General features: G+C 43.5%; 1 protein-coding gene across 12 annotated transcripts in view; it reads left to right on the forward strand.

The window, feature by feature from the left end:
• AKAP13 (A-kinase anchoring protein 13) overlaps nucleotides 1-16,559 on the forward strand; it is a 203,428-nt gene that overhangs the window by 26,718 nt on the left and 160,151 nt on the right. For all 12 annotated transcript variants that reach the window (XM_040600086.1, XM_040600088.1, XM_040600089.1 and 9 more), the window contains exon 2: nucleotides 5,213-5,309. The gene's annotated coding sequence lies outside the window, so the exon portion shown is untranslated. The remainder of the gene's footprint in view (nucleotides 1-5,212; nucleotides 5,310-16,559) is intronic.

Genomic DNA, 16,559 nt, shown 5'->3' on the forward strand with positions numbered 1-16,559 from the left:
TAGCCAAGCAGTACCAAGTCCAGCACTAAACCATGTCCCTAAGCACTTCAGGTGTCACAGAGGAGATCAGGCCCATCAGGCAGGACCTGCCTTTCGTAACCCCACACTGGCTGGGCCTGATCCCCTGGTTGTCCTGCATGTGCTGTGTGGTGGCGCTCAGGGTGATCTCCGTAACCGTCCCTGGTACCGAGGTCCGGCTGCCAGGCCTGGAGCTCCTGGGATCTTCCTTCTGTCCCTCCTTGTGGATGGGCGTCACATCTGGTAACTCTGCTGGGACCTCCCCAGGCGGCCAGGGCTGCTGGTCAGTGATGGAGAGCGGCTCGGGGAGCGCTTCCCCCAGATCCCTCAGCACCCTGCGGTGGATCCCGTCTGGCCCCATAGACCTGTGTGTGTCCGAGTGCTGCAGCAGTTGCTGACCATTTCCCCTTGGGTTATGGGGGCTTCATTCCGCTCCCCGTCCCTGTCTTCCAGCTCAGGGGGCTGCGTACCCAGAGGACAACTGGTCTTGCTATTAAAAACTGAAGGGAAGAAGGCATTCAGTACCTCAGCCTTTTCCTCACCCCTTGTCACGATGTTTCCTCCCACATCCAGTAAAGGGTGGAGGTTCTCCTTAGCCCTCCTTTTGTTGTAAATCTGTTTCTGGAAACATTTTTTGTTGTTTTTTATGGCAGCAGCCAGATTAAGTTCTAGTTGGGCTTTGGCCCTTCTAATTTTGTCCCTGCATAAGCTCACAACATCCTTGTAGTCCTCCTGAGTTGCCTGCCCCCTCTTCCAAAGGATGTAAACTCTCCTTTTCCCCCCGAGTTCCAGCCAAAGCTCTCTGCTCAGCCAGGCCGGTGGTCTTCCCACCACCTTTCGGCACATGGGGCCGGCCTGCTCCGGCGCCTTTCACGTTCCCTTCCCGAAGAGCGCCCAGCCTGCCCGGAGCCCCCGGCCCCAGGGCTGCCTCCCCCGGGACTCTGCCCGCCCGGCTCCTCAACGGCCCGAAGCCGGCCCTCAGGGGCTCCGGGGCAGCTGTTCTGCTGACCCCCTCCTCCTGTCGTTCTGCGATTGCCGTGCCCCAGACCCTCAGCCACCAGTGCCCACCAGCCCCGCTCTGTCCCCAGGCCACAGGCCAGCGGGCGCCTTCCCCCGCTCCCTCAGCCGCTGGGCCCAGAGCCCCCCCGGGCGTCTCCTCTCTGCTGCCTTGTGTTCCCGGCAGACATCTGGGAAGTTGAGGTCCCGGACAAGACCAAGGACTAGCGATTGTGAGACTTCTCCCCGCTGCTTGTAGTTGGACCCTGTCACAGGAGGGATCAGGTTTGTCAGGCAGGACCTGCCTTTCATAACCCCGTGCTGGCTGGGCCTTGTCACTTGACTATCTGAGGAGTGTGTCCAGGCTCCCTTCCCTGAGGAGTTGGGAAACACAGTTCAGACCATGGGACAGACTTTTGAGGTCTTGTGAGCCAGTTTATCTTGGGAGATGCATTATAAGCAGGAAAAGGATGTCCTGTAATGAGAATATCATGGTATAGATGTATAGGCCGTGTCTTAAAAGCAAAAGATAATGGCAACATGTAGTTGTACACCCAGAAGTTTGGGAGTTGATGAGGAGAAGCAGTGTTTTCCTTGACATCAGTTGATATGAAATTGTGAGGAGATTTTAAGCAGGCAACAGCCAAAGCTCGGAAATACTCCAGAGGTTTGTTTGGGTGCCGTGGCTGTGGGATTGGCTGTGTTTGGGTGTCCTGGCTATCCAAAGGTTCCAGCTGTATCAAATAATCCCAAATAATCAGCAGTTCATCTCCTAGACCATTAATGTCCTGATTTTGGTGCTGTTTTTTGAATTTGTTGAAGGCTTCATGATGGCAATTACAACCAGATGGTGAGATAACTTGTTCGATGTGTCAAAGAAATCAGGTGGCAGAGCAACAAAACATGCAAAGCTTCTCAGAAAAATGAAATGGGTTTGTGTTCAGAGGGAAAAAGAGCAAGTTTGGTTTCCTCCATGCTGAGCAGTGTTTACTGTGGACGAACCAGCAGAGCACCTGGAAACCCTGAGGTCCAGGTGTTGGGCCTCTATTAAGCCTGTGTGTTTGAGAGCCCCAACTGATTGCTCCTAAATTGGTTTTAAACACTGGATGACTCCTCCCCCCCCCCCCCCCCCCCCCCCCCCCCCCCCCGTTAATCACTGCTGTTCATTTAATTCAGAAATGTAGAGAGAGTACCTTTTGATGCTTGGCTCCTTTGCCTGTAAAAGAAGACATCAGATGCCGATCACCTCCAAGCTGCTGGACTCTTTTTTTTTTCTTTTTTTTTTTAATTAATTTTTTCTATTCCTTTTTTTTTTTCCCTTTTTTGGGGGGTGGGGGTGGGAAAGAACTTGTCTATGACAGGACTTACATATATAATCCACATGTCTTTTTAAAGGCATAAATACTTGTAATGCTGTCCTTAAACTTTTTTCCCCTCTCTTTTCCCCAAACATGTTTCAGTAATTCCTCGGTGGCATGGGTAATTACTGCTTTAGCTGTCTCGGTATGTAAGGGGCAAGACCATGAGCAATCTGACATCAAATATCCTGTCCTAGCAAACAGGATGGGTTTTCCCCCCTATTTTTGTTAAATCCAAGCAGTATAGGTTGTATAAAGGCAAGTCAAAGGACTCTTCTTTACATTCTCATTTACTTTACTGAGCACTGTGTGATACCGTGATTATAGGCCCTTTTGGGCAGAAGTTATGCAGAGTTAAAGGTCAGAACATGGGAATGTTGGCAGAGCAGGTAGGAAGCCAGCTGCTTTTTACAGTTTTCCTTATAAAGGTACAATATGTAATAATCTTCCTGTGATGATGCAGAGTAGTTTATTTGCAAAGCAGTATGACTTCACCCATGAAGCACAGTTTTTAAACAGTCTTTTTAAGATTCAGAAAATAGAAGCTACATCAGTGTTCAACTACACTTGGTAATGATTTTCCAGTAGAGGAAGAAGAGAAGAAATCCACATGAGGGGATCCTTCTGCTGAAATGGGTGTGCTTAGGCATGCGGGAGTTATCCCGTAGCAGTTTCATGGGAAGCAGAAATTAATTCTTTGGGGAATTGATTCTCTGATGCAAACAGCCTTACTGATTGTGCAGGCTCTTTACATAGGGAACTAAAATATGTATCTAAGAGTTTTTAATATTCTTTGCTTCTTCCTGTAGCAATCTAATAATTCCTACAGAATGAAAATAAAAAAAAAAAGCTCAGAGGAAGAATTTTATGATCTGTGTGACCAGCTGATTTTCTCCTCTTGCTAATACTTTCCATGTCATGAGCAGCCAAGTGTCTCCAAACGCACACCCTCATTCCTTAGTGGATATGATGAAAAACCTGTAGTGATTTACAGCATACTCACTATTTGCTGTGTTAGCCATGCCTGTATTGCTTGTTGGTTCAAAGGAATAGCGGTAAACCCTGCTTTCTCTGCAGATGTTACAAGTATGGTATTAAAAGCTAGATTATCAGTGTCTCATGAATTAATGAAACCACTGTGCTGTTGTAGTATGTGCCTTGGAGAGAACTGTTGCTTGGAGATCAACACAGGATGGCTAGTAGGAGCCTTGGGTTAATGTTGCTTACTTAACATAGTTAATCATTGCTTTATCAAACCGTAGCCATCTTTTAAAATGTGGTTCTGAAAGTAATACTACAGGAATGCTAGAGGGAAGTTCCAGTCAGTTTGTTTGTGACTGCAAGGATGGTTTTTACTGGTTAATGAATCCAAAGAGGGTTTGTGTGGTCTTGGCTGGGATTTAAGAGTTCAGGTAATTCCTCTTTAAGGTCCAGTAGTTTCCCATAAGAATATAATTCAGAAATGTGTGACGCTGCCATGAAGAAATTAATGCACAATCTTGATACTTTAAGAGGAATGAGGGCAAACTTCTTCCTTTTTTCCAATGTGTTCTGTGTTTAAATAATGTATATTTGCAGTAAAATGCCTCTTCGCGTGCGGTACCTGGTAGTGCCTTGCAAAATACTCTCCCCATTTCTCATCAGGAACCCACTAACAGAATGTGGAAGACTTTTAAACAATGTTTTCTTAAGATTTATTGTTAAAACGGCCACTAAGATGTTCAGGTGATGCTGTTCTTCTGTAGATGAATGAGTGAGATTTGTTGTGCAATGCATTATCTTTCAGTGTTGTATGTTCGCCAGCTAATTCACACAATACAATTGATTTCCCAGCCAGTAACTAGTTTTGCCATTGTTACTTCTGTGCTTGTAATTGCACTTTGAACTCAGCAGTTTAGCTCAGGCTGTGAGATTCCCTGATTACAGATGCTTTCCCAACGGGGAGAGTGCAGGGGCAGAGTCTCCTCTGTCTGGTAAAACAGGAGGGGGCAGTCGGTGTGGTGCGCTTGCGTTCAGTGTTGTGTGTGTAGCTGCAAACTTTCCTGGTGTGGTAACCAAATGATGGCCTAAGGTGCTCTGATGACTTTGATTTAGCCAATAAAATCTCCCACACAGCATTTAATCAGCTAAAACACAACCTGGTTTTTTTCTGCTTTTGACATTTAATCCACTTAAACTGCTCTTTCCAGGTGTGCTCGGTAGATCAGATTCATCCCTTTGGATGAATCTACTGAGTAGTTTTGCCCCAGAACAGGAAATCAGACTGTGGAAAAGTGCAGGCAGCCCAGAAGAGTTGGGCAGAGATTTCCTGGTAGATTTGGGCTTCATCTGCTGGCTGTCACCTGCCATCATCTACTTTTTGGCACTCTTGTTCCTTTTAAAATACCTTGCCATAAGGGAAGATCACAAATAGTTTGATTAAGTTTGTCTGGGAGGGGTTGTGTTTAAGATGGGATGTAAAGGACTTCAGGCCAGCTTAGAGGTTTGGGGGGTGCAGTTATGGACAGCGGATCAACAGCTTTGGGGATAAACCAAATAACAGGACAGTAGCAAATACAACTCAACAGCACAATTATTCTTCGATGGTGCTGGATGCTCATGTGGGTATATAGATAGCCCTATACTTTGTGTGGTCGTTGCCCCATGTGTGCTCATGGAAGCCTGGGGTAGGTCACCACATGGGACTACCAAGGAAGGCAACGTCTCCTGTATGGCTAGCAAGGTAGAAGATGGTTTCCATCCCCCTTGGTGAAGGTGTTGTCATGCGAGTTTGGGTGCTGGTACCCCCAGTAGCTGTGTTTTCCCTTGCACCTGGTGACTCCTTCTTCCCTCTCTTCCAGGAGCTGAGCATCGTGACCTGCCCTGCTCCTCCCTGCTTGGTGTGGGAACGACCTGAAGGACATCTTGGAGCCACCTGTACTGCTTCATGCAGTTAAAGTAAGGTTAAAGGCTTTGGCAGCTCTGTCAGGTACAAGCAAGAGTTGAGGCAAGGGGGTTGGGGCAAAGGGTTTGCCCAGCTTACCTGCTTGACGGCAGGAGGGGCTGCTGATATCAAAGCTCATGTTATAAGTAAATTTGGCAAGGTATTTTGGCATAAAATACAATTTATTTGTGGTAGAAGCAAAAAAGAAAAGGAAAGGGGTGTGTGGCCTCAACTCTTGCATCAGCCATGTGCCATGGTGTAAAATAGCACTTAACACTTAGAACATCAGCTGTTTTCCCCTGTTATTTTAAGATACAACTTTCATGTCCTGGGGTAAACACATGGTTACAGCTCAAGGATTTCTGTGGGAGCCGGTCAGGATCAGAGCTCAGGTCCCACCGGCTGCTGGTCAGGCATACCTCCCGGTTGGCACTATGGCCGTCTGTCTGTCCTGCAGCAGCTGTGGCATTGAGGCTTCTAGGCTTGTTTTTCTGTTAACACCAGCTTCTTGGTATGGCGAAGCAGATCAGGGGATGGATCTGACTTAAGAGTGAATATATGGTTATTGCAATAGTGACAGTAGCTGTTTTGGCTCATGGAGTTACACCCATCCTCTCCAAAAAGACTTGAATTTGCAAAAACTGTTAGCCTGAAGCAAAGAAACTGCGAGAGTCTTGCTTGGAAATGGGCACTTGCCATGTTTGAGCTCTCTCGAGGGAGGGAGGGAGGAAAACTACTGCAAGCTGCCCCTTCCCCTCCCACTGTCTCTAACCTGCTTACCTTCTGCAGCATCTCACATTTTCTATGGTCTTGCCTGGGAAGACTAGCGCTTTAATAAAACCCGGTCCAAGTCATTTGGTGTTACCAAGCTGCAGCAACAGCTGGGGGGGATTAATCATGAACTGCTGTTACTGTAGAGAGACAAGTATTTATTGAAATTATTTGGGTGCCCTTTTTTCAGTGGGGTTGGGCAGGGGAATTATACCTGTTTTCAGAGCCTGAGAAAGAAATTCTTCAGCAAAATTATGAATGAAACCTGCTTTATTGGGAATGAATAAGTGGCTGGCTGAGAGCTGGTTTCCAAATTCGTTATGAATGTCAATGCTCATTAGCTAAATGTATGCGTGTGTTTAAAGGAGAAATGCATGACACCAGTTTTCATGTAAGAGAAGCAATTTGTGGCTTGATTTGTCATATAGCTTAACTTGCTGCTAATTTATGGAATGTGGTGAGCTGGCAGAGAGCAGTGCTTGCTGCTGAAGATGTCAGGCCCTTCCTGGGGGTGACCAAAGGGATGACTTCTTGCACAGCAGCAGCAGAGAAATCTCCAGGGAGGTCCAGCACGGGCAGCAAAACCTTCTCACCTGACCTCCTCCCTGGGAACCAGCCTTGGCATCATGTCTGATTTCTGGGTGTGCCGCCTCTGAAGGATCTAGGAAAAAAAAAAAAAAAAGGCTAAACTGGAGTTTAGGAGCAGTGTTCTCATACCCTTTCCTTTTTCTGCCTTCTGGTCTAGTATTTCCATAATTGTGCTTATAATGATAATCCTTTCATTTCATTCATACACTGGTTACTACTTAAATGAACTTCATGTTAGTGAGCTCTGTAATATTTAAAATAGCTGCATAACTTTACAAAAGAAAAAAAAAACCACACAAACAAACAAACACAACAACAAACCCAAACCCCAGCAATAAAGGGATGCATTTCCACTCCCCATTTCCATTCCACAGCTTAATCCTGTGCTATAACATAATTGCAGAGAGTTGCCTGGCTGGTGAACAGCTGCACAGCGTGGGCTCTCACTTCTGTGTAGCTGCTTGTCCCGGAGCTGGGGTAATAAATGATTTACTGGGGAGGCTGGAACCTGTGGGCACTTAACCCATTCGATTCCTGAGGGACCAGTCTGAAAGGCCACTTTGTAAAGGCAGTTGAAAGAAATGATTTCAGGTGCAAAGTGGGGTGTCTGTTTGCTAAGTTTGCTTTTTTTGAGTATGAGCTAGCTGTGGAAAGGCTCCAAACCCAGAAGGTGAGGTAGTGGAATTGGGTGGAAACTGTGCTTATTTGGATTTTTATTATTTGATGCTTTAATTAATTTAAAAATGAGATTTGAATGAGTGTTCTCTCTTGACTGATTTAGAGAAGTAGTATTTTCTGTTGCTTGGAGTTTTACTTTCTGTGAGGCATTGCCTGGATGTGTAGTGTAATACGGTGTCCTGGGAGCAGAGCTGCAGCTCTAACTTTTCCTCTCTGGGGATGCCATACCAAGTGACTCCATCATTGCATTTGCTAGGTGAATTATATGCATGTTTTTTGAGACTGTCATGCCTCAGAAGGGATGCTCCAGTAAAGTGAGCATGTTCTGTGACTACCTAAATTATTTGTTAGAGGAGAATGTTTTCCCATAGTTTTGTGAGTTGAAAGAAAAGGAGCACTTAAGAAGAAATAATTCTTAATGTCACAGTGGCAGATGCCGTTGTGCTGTGCCACAGGGAGCAGGGTTAGCACAGGTTCTCCAGTAGGAAACCTGAAGTGTCTGATGGAGTTTTCTGTTTGTGGAAGAAGGTGACAACTCAGGCTTTCCCTGGGTAGGTCTGCAATACCTAGAGCTTCAGGGCAGGAGCATTTGCAGAAGGGAGCCTAAAGGGAAAAGCAAGTCTGATGTATTCTTCAGAGAGGAAAAGCACATTAATTGGACACTGAAGCTGCTCTGACCAAAACTAGAGTGGAGGTGTCTGTTGGATCTTGGTCTCAATGCCAGTTTTTCCAACACTACCTGTGTCTTTAACAGTTAAGGTTGGTGCATGCTCTTATTAAAATATGCATTGGATAACTACCTGGCTTGCAAATGCTAGGAAATATTTAATAATATTTATTAGCATAACAACAAGCGTGGTGCTTTGGGCCTCGTGCATAGTTGTCTACTGCGTTTTTGGGAATGCAGTACAGGTGCTGTGGCTTGGGGGGTACTGAGAGAAGCAGAGCTTTATTGCTCAGCTCTAGGGCTTGGAGATATTTACTTTCTGAAACTGTCATTGCTTAATGTAGTTCTTAAAACAACACAGCCCTGAGTGTCACGAGGACAGTAAGCTGGAGAAGGCTGTTTTTAGGACATAAGCTATAGTCAAGAGTTGTTGGAATCAGTAGAGGCTTTGCTCTTTCCCACTGGATGTGGAAGGCTGCAGGCATTTCGGTGACGATGACAGCTATCCATAGTGTTTATCCTTTTACACACTGGGGTGAAATAGTCCCCAAATCCTGTTCTTCTCTCCCTAATGTTCTTCACCTGATGCTGTGCATCATCTGGAGGCACTGTTGGTCCTGTATAATACATCTCTATTTTTGAAGGTAACTAGCAACTTCCATGGTGCTTTGGCTGTCCAGCTTGATACCCTTTGGGATGGACCCCATTTCTGCAGAAAATTCTGGTTTTACTTGTCCTTTAAAAACTGGGACTTTTCAAGAAGTTTCTAGTTAAGCACCCAAAGTGAATATTCACTCTTACAGTTGTGGGCTGTTTGTCATTGGGAGCTTCCCCACAATTTACTGCCAAAATGTGTATTCAAGCAACAAACTATATTGGAAGGTATAAACTAGATTTTACTCATTTGAAGAAGCATCTAGAACGTCTGCTAAGGATTTCTGGAAGTTAATATTTGAGCCTGAGATAAGTCTCATGCATACATGAAACAGCTGCCCCAGAACCTGTTAGAGGACTTAATTTGAGTATAAACATACATATGCTTTTGCGTACATGCTGCACTGTAATTCAAGTTGGCTGTTAGTTCTTAACTTTATTAGGATGTAGCTACTTGAACTCAAGACGTGGTCTGTGATTTTTATTTTATTATAGCACCATGACAGCTCCTTTGAAAATGTTGTTTGGATTTTACAAATTGGTATCTTAAGTATTGTTTGCCGTTAGTAATATTTTAAAGGAAAAAACATTGACAAGTGAGGGCAGGGTTGTATCGTATTACAAGTGAATTGGTTGATAGTAAGTGTGTATTGTAAAATGGGAAATTAATCACCCTGTGCTGATGACCCTTGGACACTTAACAAAAGACTGCTCTCGATGTTGAACAAATAGATTCCGGACACAGGAAAGAGGCTTATGACAAGAGGATGAGATTGGTTTGTGTAATTAGAGCTAGCTAATAATCCTTTTACTCTTTTTTTTCCAAATTTTACAATATCTTTCTTCATTTGCAGTTGGGCATGTGGTCTGTAGAGCAATACCTGCTGTGATTTGAGTTTTTTTGTGGGTTTGTTTTTAATATCTAATAATGGCTGAAGAGATGGGAGCAGGGAAACCAGATGTTCACATTTGAGAGAGATTGCTGCCTTACTCTGCTAGGCACAGGGAACAGCGCTGCTTTTATTAACCTACACTGCTTCATCTATTTCCAGGCTTTGGGTAGGAATTAAGTAATCCATTAAACGATTTTGTCAACTCTGAGATTGAAATGGTGCAAAATAAGAATCTTAGTCCTGAGACTAAGAGTATTTGGCTAGGTATTAATCTCAGGAGTAAGACAGGCCTGGATAAGGGACTTAGTATAGCATGGAAAAGGCTTACACATACGAGGGTTTTTGTGTGCCTGTGTATATGCCCTGTACCTTAGCTTTGTGTTAAGCTTCATTATTTTGGGAAGGCTAATGGGCTAAATTTGGGGAAGGGAAGTTGTGTGGCTAGGGAGTCAGTTGGAGTGTGAGTGACCCTGGAGAGTGGTGGATGCAGACCCTGGGCAGCCCAGCTCCCAGCCCAGAAACAGCGCTGGGCCAGTTCCTGCTGCCAGGAAGCTGAGCTACATTAAGCAAAGCAAGTTAATCTATATCCAGGCATTTTATTAAATCATCAGTCAATTAAATCAGTGACGGTCTGTTAGCTTGTGTCGCAGCTAGGCTCCCAGCCTCTCTGCTGTGGTGTAACCTGCAAGTTTTTCAGCTGTTTGGTGGGCTGTGAAGGCCACGGTACTGAGGTTTCCAACACTGTTCAAATTTTAAAAGAAGGGATTTTAGGCTGATTTTGCAATTAAATATGTTATTTCTCATTTTTTTTACTAAAGGGAGAAGGGTGTCACAAAGTTTCTTTTTCTTGCTGTGAAAGCAATCTGCATATGTCTGGTTTTCCTGGGAGTGGCTTGCTGGGCTACCTCTGCGCCTTTGGAGGAGAGCGACAGTAGAGCCAAGCCAACACAAAATGCCTTTAAACCTCCTTTCCATCCATTGCAGCCAAAAGAAACTCCTGTGTATCTCTAATTGAATGGAAGCATATGGTTTTGTTTGCAGACAGGACGCAGCTGGGAAGCAGTATCACCTGTGGAAATGCTGTGTGAGGGATATATGTATATTTATTTATTTTTAAGCAACCAATTTAGTGACAAAACATAACCTTCAGCAAGTTACATAAATTTGATTGATTTTACACAAATATCTGGTTTTTTTTTAGTCCTAAACTCAGCTGTGATAGTAAACATAATGCTGCAATAAGCTGGTAACTTGTTTGCTCCCACACGTTTGAAGTGTGGTTTCTGGTTTCCTTGCCTCCTCTCATTTCCGTGGACCATGGCTTTTGCAGGTGGTATCACTTTCCTATGTGTCTGCAAAATAAACTTGAGATGAGTTACTTCTCCTAATTCCTCCAGCCTTCTATTGCTGACCAGATATACAAAACCATGCATGTACAGCTATGGGGAAAGCCATTCTGCATTTAGTAGTATGATGCCTGAAAGGATATATGTACATCTTCTGTCTTAAGGTTAATTTTAGTCACTGTAATTGCAGTTACTCTAGTTATACAAATTTATCTGTGCACATTGTTGAAGAACTGGGTTATGGGTTTATTTCTTTTGCTGAAACTGGCTATAGGTTTTGTCCTTGATATTTTTTTTTTTTTTTTTTGGTCTCCTTTCATGTGAATTTTAAGGAGAGGGCATTGATACAATGATTAGAAAATTTGTTCGCTTTATGAATGGTGAGTTCTGGCGTTCATTCAGTATGAATGAAGCTAGTGAGACAAAGTGTATGAGCAAACCTGTGTCTCATCCAATATCACAAGGTGAGAGTAAGTTATTGCAGGCCTGAACTTTGTAGGAAAATACACAGGGAAAATGCCAAACAAGAAAATATAAGTCCTAAAAAAACCCCTCGAGTCATTGTTTCAGACTTTTTGCTACAGGTAAAAAAAAGTCAAATAAATAAATTAAAAAAATCACACCCTGAAACCAAACCAAAGAAGGACCTTTTTGCAAATACTTGTGTTATAACAAAAAAGTGAGGAGACTGATGACAGGGTAATACAACACAGTAATGTCATGTATCACTTATAAGAAAATGAGAATGTTCCAGCTCAGTAATTCCCTTGATAGTAGGGGAGAACAATGAACTTGTGAAAGACAGTGCTATTTTAGTTCTCTTTGCATGAAATTCATGGTTCCAGCAGGAATTCATCTGTGTATGGCCAGTTGGTCTCCTCTCCGGTCCCCCCACTTGCTGTTTCCCCGTCTTTATTTATCTTGTGTAGTTTAGAACAGGAGCACTGTAGGGCCTGAAACCCAATCCTCTTGATATTTCTAAGCAGTTCATAAATTAACATTTTGTAAAAACAGAGTGGGGGGGAGTGCCCTTGAGGACACTGTGCTTTGTTGAATGAGAAGTGATGTGTTTTTGAAAGCTTGGTTTTATTTTGATAGTGCAGCCGTATAGAAGGAAGTGATGCAGCCCAGTGAAGCGGGGTGGATGTGTGCTCCCGGGAAATCCCTGGTTTTCTTGAAACTCTTTTACAGTTTATGGGTTGTTTGTCTACAGGGTGAGGATCTGAGGGTTGACTATAAGGCAGGTTATCCCACCGTGGATATATTTATTGGTGGCAATGTTAAAGTACAAAAAGAATTTCTGTTTATGGCTTGCTGTCTTACATACAACCAGCATAAACAGTGCTTGTCTAGTTCCTATGGGATACATAGTTTGGACTGCTTGGTGAGATGTTACTCCAGAGCCTCGGAGTCACAAAGTTTAGTCCTTTCAAGGACTGAAGACCTTACAAAACAGTATTACAGGAGGTGGTTTTGTACAAAGTAAATTCTAGCACATTAAAAAATAAAACAAAATTAAAAAAAAATCTGCTTTTGCCTTTCAGCCTGGCAATGCTGTGATGCAGCCCCCCTTACAGCTGGAAAACCATCCTGCTTTCTCTGCATTTCTGCTTATCTGTTCAAATGCTTTACATGCAATCTGTAACTTCATCAGATTCTTCATGTGTTTTTTGGCTGTTCTTTCCTGCCAGCAACCACAGGCTCTTTATGGCTAAGATTGTTTTTTTGTACAGCTGGGAATTCATGGTTAAAGCTTTGCAAATACAGAGCATTGTTTCTAAAATCGAATGCTAAAATGGGGGTGGGGTGTGTGGGGGGGAAGTCAAGTGCTGAGATTCAGGTAAGGTTCAGCAAAACTTAAACTTGAAGTATATGGAAAACTGAAGTTTACCTAAAAGAACCTTGAAAATGAATTTGAAAAGCTTGGAAAAAGTCAAACACTTGAAAACTTGAAGTGTATTTAGTGTGCGAGGGAAAGAGAAAGGGGTGCTGGGTAGCCTTGCCCGGGCATACCACATGGGTTAAATGCCCCTTGTCCTCCTGCTTGTTGCAGCTCTGGTCTGTTGTTGGAGGTGAGTGGTCATTCTTGTTTCTGCCCATCCTGTAGTTCTCCTTTCTTATTAAAAAAAAAATAATTAAAGAAACCCTAAACAGACTGCTCTGAAGCTAAGGTCTTGATGTGGCACAATGTTTTCTTTCTTATATACTCCTTGTATGGTTCATGGAACCAAGCAGCCAAGAGTGGATACTGGGAGGCATACGGAAGCTGGCTGGTGAAACCAACATGTGATGTAAGGCTACTGCAAAAACCAGCAAGCCTAGCAGGGTGTGATGGGGAAATCGAAGAGCCATTTCAGTGCTGCTAGCTACACGGCATTCGAAGACCTTCAGCATTGCTGCTTCTGTGCAGGCTGCGTTGGTCTGGAGGACCATTGACCTCACTTTCAGATTTATCCTCAAGATATATGCTTTGCCTGGGATGCCTGGAAGAAACAGGCCAACTAATTAAGGTTGAATTAAATGGTAGCCGGGAGTAGTGGATGAAGAGGATTTATTGCTTAGGGACTTGGTGTTTGTATCCCTTCCCACTGCCTGTGCTTGTTTGTAAACTCTTCAGGGCAGAAACTTTGTTAGCATTGACACTTTTACAGCACGTAACCAATGGAGCCCTAGTCCTGGCTGAGTTTTTGGGAACCACAGTAAAGCAAATAAATGCTTTGGGTTTTTTTTCTTTCTTTCCCTGTCAGATGTTACCATACCCAGAGAAGTCAAGCACAGTCATTTGTCCTCTTCCATGAAATTTTGTGCAAAATAAAACTGAAGTTCTCTAGAGGAGATTTTAATACAACTCACTGTATTAATTCTTTAAAGCTTAACAGAGCAGAAAGGTATGCTTCCATTTTGAGAAGGCTTCAGTAGCTTTTGATTTTACTGACCTATGCAGATCTTTATAATGTCCAAAACCACTGTTGCTTTTAACAGCTTGAACCTGGGGTTTTATTTCATGTCCTACTTTCTAATTTGTGAATGCAAGGGATTTAACTGTGTTATCCTAAGGGGGAAAACTTAATACAGTTCCAGAAACACTGCAGTGTAAGTGTCTCAATGGCTATAGAGCGTGTGACAAACCTCCTAGACACTGAACTTCAAAAGATTCAGCTATTAGCAAGAAATAATAGAAATGTCTTACATACAGGCAGCCGCTACTGGAGCAGAATCTGCTGGCTGCCACGAGGGTGCCCATAGCATGACTTCTTAGGCTGGGTGGGAGCTGAGCAAGGGAGGTAGGACTTGCCTGTTCTTGTTAGTTTGACTTCAATATACAGTCCAGATCCTGATCATGCAGTAGGTCCAGGTTTTCTCTGTGATATCTGATAGAGCAAGTGCTACCTGCCCAAAAAGATAGAAATGATTTTCTGGGGTTCAGAGCAGGCATCAATTTGGAAGATGAGCTCCTCTAAAATAGGCGAAAACACAGCTCAGCTTTCCCCCCCCCCCCCCCCCCCCCCCCATTTTTACACTTAAAGTAGTCCACCTTACTAATTGACTATATTAGGGTTCTTATGAATCTTGGTTTGATTATGACCAGTACAGTCTTTCTGTTTCCCTTTTCTTACTATATTAAAATTTTATAAAGTTTTCAGAGGCCGCTCCCTGCCTATCGACTGATTGGAGTTCACTTGTCTAGAAACCTAAATTTAGTCCTTTGCTGACGCAGAGTAGTCATTCAGGCTTATCTGTCACTCAGTTTTTCTCATATATTTTTGCCAAAGCACTTCCTAACAAGATAAAATATCTTCCAAACCTGCCTGTCTCCTTGCAAACTAAGTTTGCATCCTTTGAAAAATTGGTCCGATGTACATTATGAAATGAGAAATAATTTTAAGTTACTGATGTAGGGGCCAACTAGTAGGATAAGAGGGGAGGAAAAATCTTCCTGCAGGAAGTATTTCCAGGTTTTTTGTTTTCTCGTTTGACAAGACCAATTGTTCAGCAGAGTCACCTTATTTCACTGCTGTTGCTGTGCATTTCTCTTGCCAAATAAAACCAACGAAACCTGGTTATGAGCTGGAGCTCATAGGCCTCCCTTTTTTACTTCATGAGAAGTGTCAATATTCTCCCTTCTTTACACATATAAAAGAAGTATTTACTTCTTTTGGATTTTTGTGACTTGTGGCACTTTTATTACAGCCAAACCCAACTCTACCACAGAAGGAGGTTACTCGATGGGAGTTTTTAATGCCAATACATTCTTTCCTGATCTGTACATCTCTTTCTTGTCTTTCTCATTTCTCTGTCTACTCGGCTGCTCTCAGGCATCTACCCGGAAAGTGAGGGAGCAGGACAAAGTGGTATGCACTTCTTTCAGATGGCAGAGATCAGAGGATGCCATCTCAGTTTATTCCTTGAATTACAGGAACCTAAATGCTCTGTTGAGGGCAAGTTCTTCTGCAGCATTGTTTCATGCAGATCTTTGATACCTTTGCTGCAGCCTGTTTGAGCTAGACAGGACAGGAAACCTCTTCTTACTGGTTTCCACCAGTGGTCTTAAAAGGAACGTTCTTACTAACGCTCATGTTGTCTGCTCCATAAGAGGACTGGTAGCAAACTTTCTCAAAGGAACTTGGGCTGTGTATGCACATTGGGTCTTTCAGCTAAAATGTCTTATCAAGTGTGATGTGTAGCATAACAGTTTCTGACTTCGGGTAAACCTGGCAGAGTGTAGACCTTGTGACAGAGCACATGAACTGTGGTTTCTCCTTTTTATAAAGGTATGATGGGTGTTGATGGTAGATGCTAGAATGGCATCCTCTATTAAAATTGTGAAAGCAGGGAGTGGGCTCACAGCTGATCAGTCCTATGGTATTGCAACCCCAACGTCAAATAAAGAAGTATTAGTTCTGGTATAATAGAGGTCCCTTGATGGCTTTGCTGAAAAAGGTAGGCTAAAGCACCAGTGAAGCAATCGGTAAGAAAGGAGACAAAGGGTCCAGCTTAGCTACCCGATTCCTCCTGTCAACAACTTTCAGCTTCTCAAACCTACATAAGGAAGGGGAAAATATAACAGTCTAGACCCTGCTACTGCTTTTGAGGATTAGGTGCATGCCCAGGCTTCCAGTTAGGGCCTGCCTTCTTATTTCATGAAGCTTTGGATGGGACTTTTTAGAAAGCGTTGGCTTGATGACTGTAGAGCAAACCAAGTGGAGCAGGAGGGATGAGGCTGTGTAAGAATACCCTACCGAGCACGAGAAGTTGGCTGGTGCCCTGTGGGTTTGCTGAAGCAATGCAGACAGCGGTGGCTGAAATCCAGGTGTGACCTCCCTGAGTGTGTGCTTGTCAATTTTGCTTTTTGTGGGGACACAGATGTCATTTGCTTTCAGGTCACAGGGGTTACTGTGTGTAATGGCAAGAGTGACAATAACATACCTGTGAACTGTGACAGGGAAGAGGTAAAGCTGTTAAATAACAAAGGAGGAAGGACTATATTTGAGTACATTAGAAGAACTTCCTTTCCTCAGAGCAAACTCCTGAGAAACTGAAATACGTGATAAAAATAAAACCAGCTAATTATTCGGGAGTCAAGAGAATTTGAGGAGTAGAAAATATATATTGCCTGTGGTGTCTTGGGCAAATACAAACCTGTAGTGTTCTGTTTTGCTGAATTTT

This window comes from Falco naumanni, chromosome 7 (genome assembly GCF_017639655.2).
Source record: "Falco naumanni isolate bFalNau1 chromosome 7, bFalNau1.pat, whole genome shotgun sequence".
Lineage (NCBI taxonomy): Eukaryota > Metazoa > Chordata > Aves > Falconiformes > Falconidae > Falco > Falco naumanni.